This window comes from Notamacropus eugenii, chromosome 4, assembly GCF_028372415.1.
Source record: "Notamacropus eugenii isolate mMacEug1 chromosome 4, mMacEug1.pri_v2, whole genome shotgun sequence".
Taxonomy (NCBI): domain Eukaryota; kingdom Metazoa; phylum Chordata; class Mammalia; order Diprotodontia; family Macropodidae; genus Notamacropus; species Notamacropus eugenii.
Window position 1 is genome coordinate 424,002,073 of NC_092875.1, and position 17,250 is coordinate 424,019,322.

The following is a 17,250-nucleotide window of genomic DNA, read 5'->3' on the forward strand; positions in this document are numbered from 1 at the left end:
GGTGTATCCCCTATAGAAAATTTACAATAGGACATAGATGAGAATTACACAGGATGAGTTGCAATCTATACTCATATGAACATCCACCATGATGAGCTCACAGAGCAACCTCAGCATATGAGCCTGGTAGCTTAAAAGGCTTGTGGAAAAGTGGTGTCTAATGCATTGTAGGATAGCAGAATGAGTGAAATAAGTTTTAATCATGACTTTGTTTTAATTAAATTTATTTCAGGCTTTTATTCACAAGAAAACACAACATAAAATCAAGCAAAGATATCTATGGACAACTCAGGGAGTTGCAGAAGTATCAGAAGTAAGATGATTGACTTTTAATAGTTAGTGGATAACATCATGTGCAACTAGACTGAAAACTTCTTGACATCATAGACCCTACTATACAATTTTCTTACATCCTGAAGAGCACCTAGAAAACAAATAGTAACAAGTTAAATACTTCTCTGATAGCCTTTTAAGTAGAGTTGTAAACAATTTGTGCTTCAAAATGCTACGTGATAACATACCACATTTCTATTATTCTGATAACATTTGTAGGTGAGTCACGTTACAAATCATGGTCATCGGATGTAGGATAGTCAGTCATTTGGTCTAGGTTATGTAGGTCACTTTCATGACTCTTAAGCAACCCAATTAATATTGGGCAAATTTAAAGCTTCATGGTATCTGAGGCAATCTAGTCCAACTCCCTCACTGTACATATGAAAAACTGCCACAAAAAATTATGAGAACATGGAGTTATGTTAGGACCTAGAAGAGGTCAGATCTCCTACAAACACCTCATCAAAGAACAAAAAAATGCACCAAAATAAGCAATAAAGAAAACCAAAGAGAAACAGTTATAAACTCCTCCATCCAGTCCAAGACTAAACAAACAAAAACCCTTCCAGAATCCTGCAGAAGCTCTCAGTGGAAATGTCAGGTAGGTAGAAATCAAACTGTGCAAGTCAGCAGGAGACTGATTCACAGCCCCTGGCAGCCCTTGCTCTAGCCCTAGCCCCAGGACCTTCTAGAAGATGTTGCCAGATCAGTGCTCAGTGTAGGGCTGTCCTCCCTGTCTCACGGCCTCTGTTGTTGGCAGGGCTAGCTTATGCCCAATAGAGACCAGGCAGCCTACCCTAAAACAAATTAGAAAGCAGTCAGACCAGTACCTGCGCAGACCAGTTTAGGGAAACCCAAGTCACAGAGGACCTATAGAAGGAAAAAAGACCAAGTGGTCATACAGAAAGTCTACCACAAGCACAATCAACATTTGGTTGGAGGCTACTATGGGTGACACCAAGAAGTGATGAAGCTAATTCCTGGTCTGGAATTCTGGAAGGAGGAGGAGGAGGGGGAGGAGCTGCTAACATATGTAAAGTAAACAGGGCCAAGAAAACAATATGCACACTAACAACAATGTAAATAGGAAGAATGACAATAAAAAAATTGACATACACTCAATCCTCAACATTTCTGTGTTTAACTTGAGATTTTATTAATAACCTCATTTTCACTTTCATGTTGGCAGCCTCACATATTTCTGGCTATGTGCAGTAGAGAAAAAAAGTGAGAGGTAGGATGTGTGCAAGTTTGTGGAGCAGCTGGTATCCTACTAGGTGCTTCACTGGCACAGGATTGCCCTGCATCAAAAAAGGCACTGTACTATATAAGCACAGCAGAATTGCAGTAGCTCAAAAGAATTGTGAGATGTGCAAATTTAGAGATATCTCCACTCCAAATGTCCACTTGGACTATTTGTGCCTGATCTGTGATAGAGCTTTTTCAGCTTATATTGGTCTGATCAGCTACAGTCTGACATGCTGTACCTTGACTCCAACATAGTGATGTCATGTTGGTCCTCTTCAAGAATGAAGGACAATCGCCCTACCTCTGTAAAGAACTTCCCATACATTTGTTCCATATATTGCCTTTAAAACTCACGTTTTATGTTGCAATTTTGCCTCCTAAGGTACGAGTCCTTTAGGCTCTAAGCCCAAGCCAGTGATGTGGCTTAATGAGAAAATAAAAGTGTTAGATAAACTTTGTGCTGGGATGTCTGTAGCTGCTGTCCGCAGTGAGTTTGGTGTATAACTAATCTATCTACAAAAAGGAGGAAAGTACAGACAGTTTTCACTTTATGTAAATTCACAATATGCAAATTTGATTCCCCAGCTAGGGACAATAAATGGGACCCTGCACCTGCCCAGATGCTAGCTCCCTGCAGACTGCTAATAAAGGTCGCAGAGGCAGTGGTAGCCCAGGTGTAGTCCTGTACCAGGAGACCTCTAGTCCAGACACTGAAAGCTCTTGGGAGGTTGGGGGGCAGGTGGAGAGGAGGAAGAGACAGGGTCAGGTACTGAAGATGCTCAGACTTGCCTTGCCAGAGAGCTGTGGAGGAGGTGGGGTCTGGGAAGGGGAGAAGGAGGTTCACTAAACTGTCCGCTTATATTATTCCTAAAAGTGTTCATGAATCTATTCCAGAAAGTGCTAAAGTAACCTTTCAAGTACTCAATGAGGGAACTGAAAAGAGGAAAAGTGGCTAAGTTTGTGGGTAAATGAGATGGGTGTTACCCCCCACTCCCTGCTTCTGGTGAACCCTACCCCCTCAACACTCAAGAGTTCTACCTCCCTCCACCAAAGCCAGGAGTACCAGGCTCAACTGGGGACTCAACCCAAGGTGTACACTTTTCATCTAGGAACAGTTCAACCAGGGAGTTGAAAGGGAGATTTTTTTACCTTGGGGTTCTTCTGACATCTCTGCCCCGGCGCCTCTTCCCATCCCCTTTCCCCCTCCAGTATTGTCTTTCCTCTGGGCTATTTCATAGTTACTGTGTTAGGAAAAGTGGATATTATTAGAATTAATATTTTATTATAAAGAATTATACACAAAAAGTGTATTTTCAGCAATCTCTAGTGAAAAATCTTTTGGGGTGGTTGCAGGAATCTTACCCTCCTATTTCCCATAAGTTCAATGTATCAGCAGTTTCATTTTTGCATTTCATCCAGTTTTCTAAGAGAGTTGAGGACTGGCTGGATCAAATTATAAATTATAATTTATAGAATGATAAAGATCAAGTGGGACTCAAATGAAGAAATATGAGAAGGCATCTGCAACTTACCCCTTCATAAAGATGTGAGGTCCACAAGTGTTAACATACTGCACATGTTTTTAGACTTTGTCAATATATCATTCAATTGTGCTGACTTTTAAAAATTCTTCTCCAAAAAGTACTGTTTATCATAAGGGATGTTTTCTGGAATGGGGAGAGATAGATGGGATCCTGTAATGGTGTAAGAAACAGAAAATGTCTACATTCTTTTAAAACTAAAACAAATAAATGATGGATAGGGAGGAAATAAAGTTGAGGAGAATTAATAGTTTAGAACATATGATGGTAAACTTTACCCAAACCAAACTCTCTGAAATTGAGAAAGGGTCAAACAGAAAGCAGCAACTACATGAAACAATGAGCAATAAAACAAAATCATAAAATGGGAAAAAACCCAACAAAGCAAAATATGTTATCTGCTGTCAAAAAATTTACCTGGAAAACAAATAAAGCAGAGATAATCTAAGAATCATTGGTCTACCTGATAATAATGAACAGTAACAACAAAAGGTTAGACACTACATTTCAAGAAATCATAAATGAAAAATGTCTACATCTATCAGGAACAGAAGGCAAAGTAAAAACAGAAAAAATCACCAGTTACCTCCTGAAACCCCAAATGTCACAGACCAAATCCAGAGCTTCCAGGTCAAAGAAAAGATAATGCAAACAGACACAAACATCTTTTTGAGTACCAAGGAGTCATAATCTGGATCATATAAGACTGAGAAAATGTCACTATGAAGAGGAGAGCTTGGAATACATTTTCAATCAATAATAACCTGTTCTGGAAAAAATTAGCATAATAGTACTAAAGGGAAAAAAAATGGACCTTTAGTGAAACAGAGAACTGTCAAGCATTGCTGATGAAAAGGTCAGAAGCAAATAGAAACCTTGAAAGGCAATGAGTTAAGAGAAGCAAAGATTGGGGACTATATTATAGGGACTAAAAGATAATTCATTTCATATATACTAAGAGATATAGATGAAACAAGTAAACTCTCCAAACCCTAATTTCTTTAGGAGTCACAGAGAAATAAGACATGTAGAGGTCTTGGGGGTGGTTATTCTCTGTTTTGATGGTCTTAGAAAAAGAAAGGAAAGGGAAGAAAATAATATAACAGGAGTGCAGGAGATGAATAATATATAAACATGGAGGAAGGAATGAGAAGAATGGGTTTCCCATGAAACTACTTTTCATTTTAACCAGGAAAAAGGAAGGCTGAACACACTGATTCTTTCTTCTCTCTCTCTCTCTCTCTCTCTCTCTCTCTCTCTCTCTCTCTCTCTCTCGCACACGCGCGCGCACACACATCCATGCGTACACAAAGTTTGGTATTTAAAAACATTATACTCACCAGGGAAATAGGCAGGGAAAAGGAAAGGGAAGAATGAGGTTTCAGAGGGTGGACAGGACTGAGGGAGCAGTCACAAACAAAATAAACTCCCTTTCAGAGAGTAGAGTATGAAGAGGAGATTAAAAGGAAAGAAAGAAAGACTAAAAACCTGTAATCAAAAGAAGAGAAGAGAGGCAATGGAGCAGAATCAGATTGCTTCAATTATAGGTCAATAGTATTAAGTAAACTTGTCTTTTATTACCTTCGTTATGAAGAGGGGGCAAAGGACAAAGAGAAGGAAAAGTATAAGAGAACAGGATGGAGGGAAATACATAATTAACAATCATAATGATGAAAGTGAATAGGATAAACTCACACATAAAATGCAAAAGGAAAACAGAACAGATTAGAAAACAGAATCCAACATGTTGCTTATAAGAGACATACTTGAAACAAAGATTCACACAAGGTTCAAATAAAGAGAGAAAGCAAAATCTTTTTATACACTTAGATGAACTTTTAAAAAAAAGCAGGTAGTAGTAATTGTGATTTTAGGCAAGGAAAGACAGACAATAAAAAGAGATAAAACAGGGAAACTACATTATGCTTATAAGTGCAAAAGACACTGAACACATATCAATATTAAATGGCATAGCATTTAAATATTTAAAGGAAATTTTGATAGAACTGTAGAGAAAAATAGATAACAAATAAATAAATATTTAAATATTATTAAAATAAATATAATAAAATAAATAGCAAGGGACCCCAATGTACCCTTCAGACCCAGATAAATATAAGAAAAAAAATTAACATGGTAAGTATCTGAAGAGAACCATAGAAAGATGGCAATTATTAAATAAAATATAGAAATGAGTTGAAATATTTGTCAGCAGGGCATCTCACTTTTACAGAAATTGACTGTTTCGGGACAAAAAAAACCCCTCTACAAACAAATGCTGAAAAGCATTAAATTAAATATCAAACATATCCTTTACATACCAAAATATAATAAAGATTACATTCAATAAAAGACCATTAAAAAAGCATCAATAACTAAGAAGAGACCAAATAATTTAATACTAAAGAATTAATGAGTCAAAGAACAAATACTAGAAACAATAGAAAATTTCATCAAAGAAAATTAGAGCAATGAGACAAGATACCAAAACTTTTGGGATATAACAGCTAAAATAGTCCTTAGGGGGAACTTTATATCTCTGAATGCTTTCACCAATAAAAGACAGAAGCAGCCAATCAATGAATTGGGAATGCAGCCATAAAATCTAGAAAAGCTATAAGTAAAAAGCCCCAACTAAAGACCAAAAACCAAATACTGAAAATCAAAAAAGAGGTGAACAAAACTGAAAGAAAAAAATCCACCGAGTCCATAAATAAAACTGGAAATTTTTCTTTTAAACAGATAACAGCTAGTTTGATTTTTTTTTAAAGAGAAGAAAACCAAATTGTGAAACAATTGAAGATGAAATAACAGAAACTAGCCTAAACTATTTTGTTCAATTACGTAAAAAAAAAAAGCTGATGACCTAGATAAAACAGATGAATATTTTAAAAAATATAAAATACCCAGATTACCAGAAAAAAGAGATCAATTATGTAAACAATCTAATATCAGAAAAAGAACTGAACGTGTCATAAATGAACTCCCAAGGGAAAAACTTCAGGTCCAAATGGATTTACAAGAGAATTCTAACAAACATTCAAAAAAAAATTCATTCTAATACTACATACAAGGTTTTTCCAAATTCTTTCTATGATACAAATATAATCTTTATACCTAAACTAGGGGGAGTCAAAGCAGAGAAAGAAAACTATAGAAAAATACCCCTAATATTGACACAAAAATATCCCCAACATTAACACAAAAATATGAAGCAAATTAAAGAATTAGCAAAGAAGCTATTAAAATGATATTAAAAATATCATACATTATAATTAGATCGGATTTATTCCAGGAATTCAGTTTGTTCATTATAGGGAAAACTATAAACACAACAGCCCATGTTAATAAAACAATGCTAAAAACCACCCAATTACATCAATATATGCTGAAAAGATTTTTGATAAAATTTAATACCCATTTCTGTTAAAGAAAACATTACAAAGGAGTTTGTTATGTGGTTTGCAGGCAAAACAAGTAGCTATTCCTTCTGGAAACTTCATGTGTGTGTGTGTGAGTGTGTGTGACAGCAGTTTCATTTTCAAGATGTATAAATAAGAGATTCATGTACAACTTTTTCTTTTCTGTTGTATATATGGAAATGCTCATTTCAGTCAATGTTTGTTAAATTCAGGATTTTTTTAAATGATAAAAAAAAGGTAAACTGAAGCTCAAATTGGCTAAGAGACTTGCCTAGATTCACACAGGTGAAGTTGCAGAGTTTGAGTACAACTACATCTGTCAGTTTTTATACTACCTACTACCTTCCTGAGCCCAGTAAGGTGGTACCATATATAAGCAAACTATGCTGAATTCAGCTGAGTCTCAGTCCAGTTTGACATTTAAAAAATGTTTAAGTGGAACTGAACCATCTCTTAAAAGAAATTGGAGTAGATTTTTTAAAAATTCACAATAAGTTAACCAATAAGCATTTATTAAGCAACTACTATGTGCCAGACACAGTATTAGGTGCTGAGGGCACAAAGATAGAAGTGGTACTGTTCCTACTCACAAAAAGCTTACGTTCTATCAAGAGAGAAAACATGTACATCCATGGATACATATATGAAAAAAGAGAGTGAAGTGATTTGTACTTGGCCTGACCAGGACAGTTTATGTTTAATATTGGAATTAAATAAGATGCTCATAGGTCATTAAACAATTAAGAAAAAAGAGATTTACTTGGCCATATCAGGAGAAAGATATACAACATGGAAAAGCATTTAAGATATCCAGAACTGATTCTGCTGAACCAAGATTCCTTGCCCGAGTAACTCATCACCATCTACCTGCAAGGCATCAGAACACCCAGATTCGGTGAAGTTATATAGCTTAGCACAGTGCCTGACACACAGTAAGTGCTTAATAAATGTTTACTGATTGATTATTGATATTGTATATATTTCTATCATTGAAGAATTTTGGAGAAGTTTTGACTTTTTAAAAATTATTTTTATTTATTTAGTTCCACTTATTTATTTTGTTAGATATTTCCCAATTACATATAATTTTTCTTAACAATCATTTAAAAAATTTTTGAATTCCAAATTCTCTCTATCCTGCCCTTCCCCTCTCCTTGAGAAGGCAAGCTATTTTATTTGAATTATACATACAAAACATCTTTCCCTATTAGCCACATGGCAAAAGAAAACTCAAACAAAATAAAACAATAAAAATGAAGATAGTAAAAGGAAGCATGCTTCAATCTGCATTCAGAATTCATCAATTCTCCCTCTGGATGTAGATAATATTTTTCATCATGAGTCCTTTGGAATTATCTTGGATTACTGTCTTCAGAATAGCTAGGTTTTTCACAGTTAGTGCTATTAACATGTACAACATTCTTGGTTCTGCTTATTTCACTTTGCATGAGTTCATATATGTCTTCCCAGGTTTTTCTGAAACCATCCTGCTGGTCATTTCTTACAACACAAATAGTACTCTGTTACAATCCATATATCACAGCTTCTTCAGCCATTCCCCAATTTATGGGCATCCCCTCAATTTCCAAATCTTTGCCAGGACAAAAAGAATAGGTATAAATATTTTTGTACTAATACATCCTCTCCCCCTTTTTTGATCTCTTTGGGACACAGATCTAGTAGTGCTGAGAAATTTTGACTTTTATGGAAAAGTTAAGGAGTAATCTGTTTGGATTGAATTATTGTGAATTATATATGTATTTTCTATCTCTCCCATTAGAACATAAATTCCATGCCAGTAGGGATTATTTCATTCTTTATACCTGTATCCCCAGTGTCTGACATAATACCTGGCATACAGCAGCTACTTAATATACTTATTGACTCCTAAAATAACACTACTAAAACAACACTATCCACTAGATTTCTTGAGTATCTTTAGAATTTTAAAAAATTCTACTTAGTGTTTTGTCAATCTTTCACCTCATTTAGCACCATTCCTCATAAGCATCCCCTGAGTTTTGGTCTTTGAGTCAGGAGACTGAATTCTAGCCTCACCTTTGCACTAACAAGCTGTCACTTGATGTTCCTGGGTCTTGATTTCCTCATCTATAAAATTAAGTTAGACCAAAGTTCTTCCCATTTCTAGAAGTCAATGTTTCTAACTTAATATGACTCCTCTCATTTTATGTATAGCCTCGGGTGAAATTTAGAAAGGTTTCATTGAGTAATTGACAACATCCCACATACGCAAAAATGTTAACTGATTATAGAATTTATCCCTTTTCCTAAAAGGCTTCTATATAGTGACCATTTTTGTTTGTTTGATTTTTGTTTTTTGTTTTTTTAGATGTTAGGTGGAGGAATTTTATTTTATCTTTTTTTTTATTTAACTTTTAACATTCATTTTCACAAAATTTTGGGTTCCAAATTTTCTCCCCTTTTGTCCCCTCCCCCCACCCCAAAACACCAAGCATTCTAATTGTCCCTATCACCAATCTGCTCTCTCTTCTATCATCCCTCTCTGCCCTTGTCTCCATCTTCTCTTTTGTACTGCAGGGCCAGATAACTTTCTATACCCCTTTACCTGTATTTCTTATTTCCTAGTGGCAAGAACAGAACTTGACAGTTGTTCCTAAAACTTTGAGTTCCAACTTCTTTACCTCCCTCCCTCCCCACCCCTTCCCTTTGGAAGGCAAGCAATTCAATATAGGCCAAATCTGTGTAGTTTTGCAAATGACTTCCATAATGGTCGTGTTGTATAAGACTAACTATATTTCCCTCCATCCTATCCTGTCCCCCATTACTTCTATTCTCTCTTTTGATCCTGTCCCTCCCCATGAGTGTCAACCTCAGATTGCTCCCTCCTCCCCATGCCCTCCCTTCCACCATCCCCCCCACCCCGCTTATCCCCTTCTCCCCCACTTTCCTGTATTATAAGATAGGTTTTCATACCAAAATGAGTGTGCATTTTATTCCTTCCTTTAGTGAAATGTGATGAGAGTAAACTTCATGTTTTTCTCTCACCTCCCCTCTTTATCCCTCCACTAATAAGTCTTTTGCTTACCTCTTTTATGAGAGATAATTTGCCCCATTCCATTTCTCCCTTTCTCCTCCCAATATATTTCTCTCTCACTGCTTGATTTCATTTTTTAAAGATATGATCCCATCCTCTTCAATTCACTCTGTGCACTCTCTCTCTATGTGTGTGTGTGTGTGCGTGTGCATGTGTGTGTGTGTAATCCCACCCAGTACCCAGATACTGAAAAGTTTCAAGTTACAAATGTTGTCTTTCCATGTAGGAATGTAAACAGTTCAACTTTTATAAGTCCCTTATGACTTCTCTTTGCTGTTTACCTTTTCATGCTTCTCTTCATTCTTGTGTTTGAAAGTCAAATTTTCTTTTCAGCTCTGGTCTTTTCATCAAGAATGCCTGAAAGTCCTCTATTTCACTGAAAGACCAATTTTTCCCCTGAAGTATTATACGCAGTTTTGCTGGGTAGGTGATTCTTGGTTTTAGTCCTAGTTCCTTTGACTTCTGGAATATCCTATTCCACGCCCTTCGATCCCTTAATGTAGAAGCTGCTAGATCTTGTGTTATCTTGACTGTATTTCCACAATACTTGAATTGTTTCTTTCTAGCTGCTTGAAATATTTTCTCCTTGACCAGGGAACTCTGGAATTTGGCCACAATGTTCCTAGGAGTTTCTCTTTTTGGATCTCTTTCATGCGGTGTTCTGTGGATTCCTTGAATACTTATTTTGCCCTCTCGTTCTAGAATCTCAGGGCAGTTTTCCTTGATAATTTCATGAAAGATGATGTCTAGACTCTTTTTTTGATCATGGCTTTCAGGTAGTCCCATAATTTTTAAATTGTCTCTCCTGGATCTATTTTCCAGGTCAGTTGTTTTTCCAATGAGATATTTCACATTATCTTCCATTTTTTCATTCTTTTGGTTTTGTTTTGTGATTTCTTGGTTTCTCATAAAGTCATTAGCCTCCATCTGTTCCATTCTAATTCTGAAAGAACTATTTTCTTCAGTGAGCTTTTGAACCTCCTTTTCCATTTGGCTAATTCTGCTTTTGAAAGCATTCTTCTCCTCATTGGCTTCTTGAACCTCTTTTGCCAATTGAGTTAGCCTATTTTTCAAGGTGTTATTTTCTTCCGCATTTTTCTGGGTCTCCTTTAGCAGCGTGCTGACCTGCTGTTCATGCTTTACCTGAATGTCTCTCATTTCTCTTCCCAGCTTTTCCTCCACCTCTCTAACTTGATTTTCAAAATCCTTTTTGAGCTCTTCCATGGCCTGAGACCATTGAGTGGGGCTGGGATACAGAAGCCTTGACTTATGTATCTTTCCCTGATGGTAAGCATTGTTCTTTTTCATCAGAAACGAAGGGAGGAAATACCTGTTCACCAAGAAAGTAACCTTCTATAGTCTTATTTTTTTTCCCTTTTCTGGGCATTTTCCCAGCCAGTGACTTGACTTCTGAGTAGTCTCTTCACACCCACTTTGCCTCTGGATCCTCCCAGCCAGCTCTTGGGGTCTGAGATTCAGATGCTGCTTCCCAGCCTCAGGGCTTTGGGCGGGGGCAGGGCTGCTATTCAGTGTGAGATTAAGTTCAGGTGCTCAGGTGAGGGCAGGGCAGCCTCAAAGGCTCAGTACCCTCAGGGGGTTTATGCACAGACCTTCAACAATGGATCAGAGCTCCTGCCTGCTTGGGGAGCCCTGGCCTGCTGCCACCTCCACTGCTGCCTCCCGAGGGGGCCTGAGTTATGGGGGCACCCCACTCCCCTCTCAACCCACCAAAGAGACCCTCTCACTGACCCTTGTCACCTGTGGGTGGAGGGACCCGCATGGCTGCTGTAGATTCTGTCCCTGAAGCCTGCTCGGATCTGCTCCTCTCAGCGCTGCACGGCCAATGCAGGGCTGGGCTGGGCTCTCCGGGACCGCAGCGTGAAGGACCTTTTGCGAGAGGTTTTCAGGCTCTCAGGAACAGAAATCTCATCTGCTCCGTTGTTCTGTGGCTTCTACTTCTCCAGAGTTTGTTGGTAGTTCTTTTTTACGGATATTTTATGGGCTGTGGGTTCAGAGCTAGTGTATCTTGGCTCCACCCCCTAGATTGGAACTCTTGGAATTGAGTTCATGTATAGGAGCTGGCCCCATTATATTCCTTTACCTCCAGGATGAGAAAAATGATTAATTTGTAACTTATAATAACTAATAACTAACATTGGGAAGACACAGGATTTATCCCTCTCTGAAATTTTATTCTCTACTAGGCCAAGCCAGGATCTAACAAACACTGCTGACAATGAGACTGGATTAACTTTATCCTCAATCTTGTACAGACCCCATCCAGGCAGGGAAGCCCATTGTGTTCTACTCAGGTTTAGGTGGGGATAAATTATTTTATTAGATTGCCCAAGGGCTGGGGTTGATTTCCAGTAAATGATAAGATCAAAGTCATGTCCCCTAGCACCTCATTAGAAGAGGTCCACCTTTCACTATAATATTCATTTTTTCTCATTACTTGTTGATCAATGAGAGCTGACTACCAGGAGCACCCACTCTTCTAAGGGCAAATAAGCACTGAGTGGGTTCCATAAGGGGAGTTTGGCAGTAGAGAGTGTCACTGACCCCTTGCTGCTAGCATGATAATAAAATGATTGATTATCCAGAAATTATGTCTCTCAAACTTTTTAAATATCATAAGACCTTGCAGTTCTAGTCACTAAGAATGGACCTCCACTAGAGGAGATCATTCTTTCTCTTCTGGTCTGAGCTGGAATTTTATCAGACTCCCAGGTGAAGAGCTCATTTACTACTATGTATTCTTGATATATTTTAATTTATAAAAATTTATTAATTTTTTTGCTTAGATAAAATTGTTATTTGTGGTCTTTTAACTGGTATTTCATGGAAAGAGGTTAAGGTGTCAAGTGTAACGTGAGGGCTACCCTTCACTTTATGAGTTACTGTTTCTTTTGCATCCTAAACATTATATCCCCAGACTAAGATTATATGAAAGGTGGCAGATATTTATACGTTCATTTGGTAGCAAATGCCTCTCCAAATCAGTGATTATGTCACCACCTTGGATCCTCATTAGGGAGCAGAAAAGGAAACTCATGAACTAGGCTTCCATGTCCCAAATAATTTTTTTTAAAGGATATTATTTAAAGTCTAAAAGAGCTTCAAAGAGGGCTAGAATCAGGAATGGGATGTGACAATCTTCCAAATCCTCATCCAAACTGGAGTGGGAGTATGGCAGTTTTGAAAGAAAGGGCACAGAATAAGGATTTTTATAGCACCTTTGTGTCAGGTGCTATGCTAAGTGCTTTATAAATATTATTCCAGAGGAGCCAAGATGGTGGAGTAGAAAGACATATGTATGCTAGCTCCAAACCCACAGCCCCATAAATTACCTATAAGAAGAACTCCTAACAAATTCTGGAGCAGCAGAAGCCACAGAACAATGGAGCAGACGAGATCTCTGTTCCAGAGAGACCTGAAAAACCGATGGGAAAGATCCGTTGTGCCCTGGACCCAGAGCAGAGCTCAGCCCTGCCTTGGCCACGTGGCACCGAGAAGAACAGATCTGAGCAGGCTGCAGGGATGGGATCTCCAGCAGCCATATGGGTCCCTCCACCCACAGTCGGAAAAGGTCAGTGAGAGGGTCTCTTTGGCTGGCTGAGAGGGAAGCGGGGTGTCCCCATAACCCAGGCCCTCTTGGGAGACAGCAGCAGAGGCAGCAGCGGAAGGGGGCTCCCAAAGCAAGCAAGAGCTCGGATCCATTGTTGAAAGTCTCCACATAAACCCCTGAGGGAACTGACCCCCTTGTGGCGGCCCTGCCCCTACCTGAGCACCTGAACTTAATCTCACACTGCATAGCAGCCCCACCCCCGCTGAGAGCCCTGAGGCTGGGAAGCAGCATTTGAATATCAGACCTTAAGTGCTGGCTGGGCGGATCTGGAGGTGCGGTGGGTGTGGAGAGGACACTCAGAAGTCAAATACCGGCTGGGAAAATGCCCCGAAAAGGGGAAAAAATAAGACCATAGAAGGTTACTTTCTTGGTGAACATATATCTCCTCCCTTCCTATCTGATGAGGAAGAACAAGGCTTACCATCAGGGAAAGACATAGAAGTCAAGGATTCTGTATCTCAAACATCCAGAATAAATATTCAATGGGCTCAAGCCATGGAAGAGCTCAAAAAGGATTTTAACAATCAAGTTAGAGAGGTGGAGGAAAAACTGGGAAGAGAAATGAGAGAGATGAAAGAAAAGCATGAAAAGCAGGTCAACACCTTGCTAAAGGAGACCCAAAAAAATGCGGAAGAAATTAACACCTTGAAAAATAGGCTAACTCAATTGGCAAAAGAGGTTCAAGAAGCCAATGAGGAGAAGAATGCTTTCAAAAGCAGAATTAGCCAAATGGAAAAGGAGGTTCAAAAGCTCACTGAAGAAAATAGTTCTTTCAAAATTAGAATGGAAGAGATGGAGGCTAATGACTTTATGAGAAACCAAGAAATCATAAAACAAAACCAAAAGAATGAAAAAATGGAAGATAATGTGAAATATCTCATTGGAAAAACAACTGACCTGGAAAATAGATCCAGGAAAGATAATTTAAAAATTGTGGGACTACCTGAAAGCCATGATCAGAAAAAGAGCTTAGACATCATCTTTCATGAAATTATCAAGGAAAACTGCCCTGAGATTCTAGAACCAGAGGGCAAAATAAGTATTTAAGGAATCCACCGATCACCACCTGACAGAGATCCAAAAAGAGAAACTCCTAGGAACATTGTGGTCAAATTCCAGGGTTCCCTGGTCAAGGAGAAAATATTGCAAGCAACTAGAAAGAAACAATTCAAGTATTGTGGAAATACAATCAGGATAACACAAGACCTAGCAACTTCTACATTAAGGGATCGAAGGGCGTGGAATAGGATATTCCAGAAGTTTTAGGACTAAAACCAAGAATCACCTACCCAGCAAAACTGAGTATAAAATTTCAGGAGAAAAAATGGTCTTTCAATGAAATTGAGGACTTTCAAGCATTCCTGATGAAAAGACCAGAGCTGAAAAGGAAATCTGACTTTCAAACACAAGAATGAAGAGAAGCATGAAAAGGTAAGCAGCAAAGAGAAGTCATAAGGGACTTATTGAAGTTGAACTGTTTACATTCCTACATGGAAAGACAATATTTGTAACTCTTGAAACTTTTCAGTATCTGGGTACTGGGTGGGATTACACACACACACACACACACACACACACACACACACACACACAGCACAGAGTGAATTGAATAGGATGGGATCATATCTTAAAAAAATGAAATTAAGTGGTGAGAGAGAAATATATTGGGAGGAGAAAGGGAGAAATGGAATGGGGCAAATTATCTCTCACAAAAGAGGCAAGCAAAAGACTTTTTAGTGGAGGGAAAAAGAAGGCAGGTGAGAGAAAAACATGAAGTTTGCTCTCATCACATTCCACTAAAGAAAGGAATAAAATGCACACTCATTTTGGTATGAAAACCTATCTTACAATACAGGAAAGTGGGGGAGAAGGGGCTAAGCAGGGTGGGGGTATGATGGAAGGGAGGGCAATGGGAGGAGGAAGCAATTTGAAGTCAACACTTGGGGAGGGACAGGATCAAAAGAGAGAATAGAAGCAATGGGGGGCAGGATAGGATGGAGGGAAATATAGTTAGTCTTACACAACACAACTATTGTGGAAGTCATTTGCAAAACTACACATATATGGCCTATATTGAATTGCTTGCCTTCCCAAAGGGAAAGAGTGGGGAGGGAGGGATGAAGAGAAGTTGGAACTCAAAGTTTTAGGAACAACTGTCAAGTACTGTTCTTACTACTAGGAAATAAGAAATACAGGTAAAGGGGTATAGAAAGTTATCTGGCCCTACAGGACAAAAGAGAAGATGGAGACAAGGGCAGAGGGGATGATAGAAGAGAGGGCCGATTGGTGATAGGGGCAATTAGAATGCTCGGTGTTTTGGGGTGGAGGGAGGGGACAAATGGGGGGAAAATTTGGAACCCCAAATTTTGTGAAAATGAATGTTAAAAGTTAAATAAATTAATGAAAAAAAATTAAAATTAAAAAAAAATAAATATTATTCCACTGCATCTTCACAACTAATCCCGCAAGGTGGATGCTGTTATTCCCCTCATCTTAGGGTTGATGAAGCTGACTTGTCCAAGGTCATTTAGCTAGTAAGTGTCTAAGGACTCCTCTGAGCTCCGGACTTCCCGAGTCCAGGCCCAGCCTTCTATCCATTGCAGCACCTAGCTGCCTCTGGAGAATTAGTATCCTATTTTGCTTACACAAATGTTCCTGACAAATAGTAGAACTGCTAGCCTGATGGGAGCTTGTGGTAAGATAAGCATGCACAACCCGCTCTGCGAGGGTGGGGTGGTGGAGGTGAGGGCACTAGAAGGCTGGGGGCCCTGGAGGTCAGGCCCTTCCACAAGGATCCTCACCGCCACGCCCACGTAATCTGCATAAGGAGGGAATGCTGGGATATCAAGTCAGGGAGCTGAGAAATCCGAACTCACCTTAACTCCGACCTCCATCTTTAACGGTGATGATGAAGATAAAAATGAAGACGATAATAAACGGGGTGGTACCATAAGCACACCAACGAGGAGGATGACACAGTAAGAACCGCCGTGGCCCCTCTCGGTCTGGCCTGACTGACACGTGGACAGCCAGACAGGGCCTGCGCGTCCAAGGAAAGGTGTGGAGTTCGGGGAGGGACGCCTGTCCGTGGCCGGGAGCTTCGGGTAGACCACGAGAGAAGGCGTCGCCACTGACGGTGCGGAGCTTCCGCAACCTCGTCCTTCCGGCGGGCCTGCGCTGCCTCCTGGGAGCGGGCCCCCGAGGCCTGAACCACTCCCTCAGGAGGGATCTCACGGGAGGACGGAAAGATGCCCTTTCCTAACTTCACCTTCGGTTCCCTTATTTTAATTCACAGATATATCTGAGGGAATGTATACCTTCGATTTCCTTGGATAATAGGAAAATTTGAGGAGGTTATGTTGTGAAAATAAATGGCATTTGCCACCAAAATTCCCCCCTCTCATTGAGGAAAATGGATCAGTCCTTGCTCCGCCCTCTCACTAGACTTTCAGCCACGTGGGGGTGGGGGTGGGGTACACTTGGACTTGGGAAGATCATAGTTCCATCTCCGTGCTTGCTTACCTCCCAACACATTCGTTAAAATCCTCAAGCTTTCCCCCCTTTTATTTACTTATCTGTAACATTGATTTTAAAAAATTGGAGTTCCAAATTCCCTCCCACCTGCCTCACTTAAATCCAATTCATGGCCTTCCCCAGGTCTTTGGTTCCCCCATCCCTGTAGAGGGCAGCAGTATGCTCTCTATTACATGTCTGAAGTCATGCCAAGCATATTTCCATCGTGGCCATGTTGGGGGGAGGGAGGGAGAGAAAGCCAGGAGCCTAAAGACAGTGGAAGCCGTGTGGCTAGATCTGCATTCAGAACTCATCAATCCTCTCCCAGGAGTGGAGAGTACTTTTCATTGGAATTGCCTTGGATCATTACCTTGATCAGAAGAGCTGCCTCACAGCTGATCGTCCTTACATAGTGCCCCTACTGGGAACCATGTTCTCCTGGTTCATCTCAGTCTTCCTAGGTTTTTCTGAATCCATCCTGCTGGT

At 39.5% G+C, this 17,250-nt stretch overlaps 1 long non-coding RNA gene across 2 annotated transcripts; it reads right to left on the reverse strand.

The window, feature by feature from the left end:
- Positions 1-207: 207 nt before the first annotated feature.
- Positions 208-16,451, reverse strand: LOC140501822 (uncharacterized). 2 transcript variants are annotated; one of them, XR_011966373.1, is made up of 5 exons: positions 16,128-16,402; positions 3,117-3,278; positions 2,734-2,825; positions 1,167-1,206; positions 208-424 (listed from the first exon to the last, which is right to left on the reverse strand). It is a non-coding gene; the product is annotated as an uncharacterized lncRNA (long non-coding RNA). The 2 variants fall into 2 exon arrangements; XR_011966372.1 differs by lacking the exon at positions 1,167-1,206 and having other exon boundaries at positions 16,128-16,451.
- Positions 16,452-17,250: the final 799 nt, after the last annotated feature.